This window comes from Phragmites australis, chromosome 7 (genome assembly GCF_958298935.1).
Source record: "Phragmites australis chromosome 7, lpPhrAust1.1, whole genome shotgun sequence".
In the NCBI taxonomy this organism is placed as follows: Eukaryota; Viridiplantae; Streptophyta; class Magnoliopsida; order Poales; family Poaceae; genus Phragmites; species Phragmites australis.
In genome coordinates, this window is record NC_084927.1 from 17,400,752 (window position 1) to 17,406,093 (window position 5,342).

The 5,342-nt window shown below is 38.1% G+C and overlaps 1 pseudogene; it reads right to left on the minus strand.

Moving 5' to 3' along the window:
• Positions 1-287: 287 nt before the first annotated feature.
• Positions 288-1,148, minus strand: LOC133924051 (putative wall-associated receptor kinase-like 16; annotated as a pseudogene).
• Between the last annotated feature and the right edge of the window lie 4,194 nt (positions 1,149-5,342).

Genomic DNA, 5,342 nt, shown 5'->3' on the forward strand with positions numbered 1-5,342 from the left:
TAAACATTCATGAAATGGCCTACTGACAACAAAATAGTAAGCATGCAAATTTTTGTGCAATAATATACGATAATTTGGTTCTCAGCACTTAAATGCTAATAAATAATCAGGAAGAACGATCAATGATGAAACTTGTGAGACGTATCTAACATGGCAGACCAGCGATTGACAGAAACTCTTCCTCTAAAATGTAGAATTGTTGGCTATATCAAGGTGATTCAAATTTAGATGTTTTGCCAAAATTGATAATTGATAACTGATAGCTATTTATATCTGTTTTTTGTTAGCATGGTTTGGCTCTCATCATCTTTTCCAACAATACCTTCCTTCATCTCCATTCTTTTTGTCCTAAAAATTGTAGTGACGTCTCCACTTGCTTCATAGTAGGTCTTTGGTCACCTTAGAGTCTCAAGCACATCTCCACAAGAGTGGCAACACATTTGATCTCTTCCTCAGACGCTTCCTCAAGAAGTTGAGAAGCTACTATCTCTGTGATAGGCCTAATCTTCATCTCCCATAGAAAGTAGTTAGAAAAGTTTTGCTTTACGCCTGACTCACTTGTAAAAATAGGCTCCTTTCTAACAAGCAATTCCAAGAGTACCACACTGAAACTATACACGTCACTCTTCTCGTTTAATTGGTCAGTATGGTAATACTCTGGATCTAAGTACCCAAATGTGCCTTGACATTTGTAACAACATGTGTTTGATCAATTGGAACCAATGTTGAAGAACCAAAATCTGACACTTTAGCAGTGTAGTTAGAATCCAAGAGGATATTAGATGACTTCACATCACGATGAAAAACGGATACTGAGGCTGCAGAATGAAGATAACAAAGAGCTCCAGCTGCTTCTGCAGCAATTCGGAGACAATCGTCCCATGATAAAAGTAATTGATTGCTTGAATCAGCATGAAGGATCCCATACAACGAACCGTTAGAGATAAAATCATACACCAATAGTGGGATCTCAGCCTCAAGACAGTATCCAACAGCTTTACAATATTCCGATGATTTATCTGAGAAAGAATTGCAACCTCATTGATGAATTGATTGATCTCACCTTCCTCGATTATCTTAGACTGTTTTATTGCCACCACACGTTAGTCAGATAAGATGCCTTTATACACCATGCCATGGCCTCCACGGCCAAGTATGCGTGTGGAATCGAAGTTATCTGTTGCCTTTTCAAGCTCCTCCAAGGAAAAAAAATATTTGTCTTCTCACTAGCATTTTCGTCGGATAATATTAATTATTCCAGAAGTAGACCTTGGTTTCTCTGGAAATACCTCCGTCGCAGTCACTTTTGGGTGTTTCTTCTCCATCTATTGGTGAGGTATATCCCACTTATACTAAGAATTAGAACAGTAATACCACTGCTCAGTCCGACGATAATACCTTAAATTTGGCCTTATGAGTTTTATTTAACCATAAACACTACTATAAAATTCATTTAGTGGGACGTCCTTATACAAACGGATCTACGGAGCCGTTTGTACAAATGGTACTACAGATGACACCAAATGAGAACTATCTGAGAAAATGACAACGAGCCATTTGTATTATTAGTTCTGACGGTTCTAGGTTGGAACCGTCTGTACTGTGTCGGTTTGAATGTTTTTAGTGAGATATTAAAAAAATCATAAATATTCATATAGAGTTGGATGAAAAAAAGTTTTATATCAAATTTTTTTATTTGAAGCATTTTGAAGATTAAATAATCATTACAAGTTTTACAAAATAAGGATAAAAGAATATCCTATTGTTCTGAGCAATCAATAATATGTGAGATGGTAAGAAAGTTCACGCAAGGTTAGAATTCATGGGTTCTAGTCTCAGGAAATGCACGTGTGGTATTTTATGTGAAAAATCATGTGATCTAGAATCATTTACATAATAACATATGGGGCTGGTATGGGTTATATATAACCTCTATTTAACATCCAACGTGCTAAATAAGTATTAAGCATGCCATCTAATCCGCAACCAAGAAAAACCGGAAGTTTACTCCCTCCACTGGAAAATCAATGCGCAATCCATTCCGCAATTGGAAAAAGCCGGAAGTTTACTCTCGCAACCAAAAAAAGTAGTAATTTTACTCCCGCAACATGAGAAAACTATAATTTTTACTTCTGCAATCGGAAAAAGGCATCTAGCTAGCCTATAAATAGTTGTTGCCCCCCCCCCCCCCTAAACCGTTGCAGATCTCCAGATCCGGATTTTTAGCCAATGCCAATGGAGGCGATTTGAGAGGGTCGTGAATCTCCATCTCGCTGCAATCACTCCCCAACGTTAAATGACTAGCTGAGATGACATCCATCGGCTCTAAGACATTCGTGAATCTCTCCGACTCGTGATGTTCGCTCCCTGACATTCAACGATGAGCCGAGATGGCATCCATCGGCTATGACACGTTTATGAATATCTCTGTCTTGCTGCGCTCAATCCTAACGCACAACGTCGAACCAAGATGCCATCCATCGATGCAAGCATGATTGTACACGCGGAATCTCCATCGGCACCTCAGTCCATTGTTCACCTGCACACGCTGAAATTGAAATATTTTCTAGTATACAATGAGATCCGGTGAACAATATAGTGTATTTTTTTATTTTTTGTTTGATTCTATTAGCGGACCAAAAATGTGCCCTTCTATAAATATCTTGACCACTCCGCTCCCCATCTCACCCCCCCTTCAGAATATCAATCCCGACAGGTAGTGGCGGTCGAAGTGGTGCGATGTTCACCATCGCCACTTCGACCATCGCTACCCCTCATGTTCATCTTCTCCCTGTCACCGACCTCGCCACCGTCCTCATCGCCCACTGAGCCCACACCGTGCCGACCCACTCCCCATCTCACTCCCCTCAGGCCCACCTTCTCCCGTCACCGACCTCGTGCGCCGTCCCTGTTCAAGATTGTGACAATAAGATGATCTAAATCAGTGACAGAAAACACATTTGTTTCAAGATGATTGTGTTTTCACCATTTATTTAGATTTACTATTGTCACTTGCTGAGTTCGATAGCTTCGGGTAGCAAGAGAGTTTGAACTGATTATCATTCTTGTAGATTCTTATTCCAAACTTGATGTAAAACTGTTGTGAATGACATGTGAATTGTGTATGTATCTATGATTTGTGAATGAACTATATCGAGCTAGAAAGATCTGTGATGAATTGTGTATGTATATATGTTGTTTTCTGAATACGTGATTTGTGCTGTTGTGAATAATAGCCAGATTTGAGGGGGAGGGGGGAGGGATAAACCGGCTATGATAGTTGGGTTATCACCAGCAGCAAATCCAGTTGGGCTAGGTGGGGCAACCCCCTACTGCTTCACAGTCAGTGGAAGGCCACTTGAACCCCCCTCCCCTCCCCACAATTTTTTTGTTATGGATGAGGGAGAGGAATATGAAAAGAGAGAGGAAAAAGATGAGGAAGAGGAAGAAGTAGAGGAACAGAGAGGTGGATGAGCCCCCTTATTTGGCTCCTCTGCGTCCGCCACTGGTTATCACGACCGGTTTGTACCATGAACTAGCAGTGATACTTACTATCACTGTTGTTTAATCACTATCGGTTCAAAAACCGGCAATAAAATAGTTTTTGAACTAACAGTGATGAGGAGTTTTATAGTTGTGTGTAGTAGTGAAAAATAACTAGATCAGGTTATTTCTTACCTATGAGAACGTTGTTTCACGGAGAAGCACTGCAATTTTGTTGCATCATATAGTGTCTTTTGAGGCACTCAGTACAGTTGAAGCCTCCTACAGTATTGTGGCAGATCCCTTTACATGATCTGTTTGGATCACTACGCTCATCAATATCTGGAAATGAACGACAGTTTTACAAATTAGCATGTGCAAAAACAAAACATTATTTACTCCTTCCATTTCTGGATACAAATAATTTTAGAATATCATTTTGCCAAGTATGTTAGATTGCCATGATCAAGGACCGAATTAATTAAAAATATATGTTTTTGGCCAATCCCAGCTTTCAAGACCAGACATTTTTAAGACGACTTGATTGGATATGTTAAAAAATATTGTTATCAAAGGTATAACCAAGTAAACGTTAATGAAAAAATAGCTGGTTAACATGAAACCATATATAAAATGACATGCAACTGATAACAAAACTTGAAAGATAGAATGACATTACTTTAGAAATGAGTGTAACACTTAATATTTATCAGTAACTATGTTTCAACTACCACATCACTAAACTAGTTATGTTGTTGGCCACAGTAAGCCCCAAAATGTGCACCATCCATATCTAATTAATGCACGCACGGCATTACATTGCAAGTTTAAAGGAATTATTTGGAAAAAATTATAAAGATACTTTTACTCACTCCGGCCAAAAAGGAGTTTAACTTTCACATAATTGCAGTAAAACTTTTTTCCACTTCATCTCAAGATTTTTTTAAGTTGATCAATTTGCATCTTTATGAATATTTAAACTGAACATAAGGGAATTATACGTGTCGACTTATCCTCAAAAGCACTTTCAAACGTTATAATTAATTCTTTTTCAAAAGTTTATTAAAGTTTTCAAAGTTATATTATGAAAATCATATCCATTCCGAGATGACACTTTTTTCACTGGACTGTGTGAAATCGAATGAGCATAACCCTACGTGGGTCAATTTGAGATACAAGGATAACCATAGGGAGAAATCCCTTGACAAATTATATGTCAAAAAAAAGGAGACAAGTGATGACGTTAATATTGACAGAAATCTCCTCTCCCTTTTTACCCCTCTCTTAACTACTTTTAAGTCCAAACCTGAAACTTTTAGCAAGGTGTGTTTGCAGACAGCCAACTCATTTTCATGGAAATTTTTGTTAAAGCCAAATTATGCTTCCACATTTCCTAGCAGCAAACAAAAATTAACTTAGTAGAAGTTATCATGCGCCTTCTCTTACATTACAAAGGTAAGAAGTCTGAAAGGCAATCAATATCATATTTGTTGATCTAAACCATGTATAAATTTCAGCACCATTATAACATGGAATGATTCTGTAGCAGAACGTTCCCATATTCTCCTCGACCCACAAAGAGATAGTTGTGCACAACTCTACTGGGCACAGCAGCTACCTTGGGATAACAATTGTAAAGCTCCATTAACTTGATACAATTAGTTTGTCACAAATAGTGCAACTATAATATCAATAGATATTTACAGTGGAACTAGTGGAGTTGTTCATGCAAATAGTGCATCTGATAGTGGACTCACTTGCATGTATGTTAATGTGGTATGCATATGCATCTTGAAATTGCAAAATAATCACCGAACTTTTCACCTTGTCAGAATCAACCGCGAATAAGATGTCGAGTT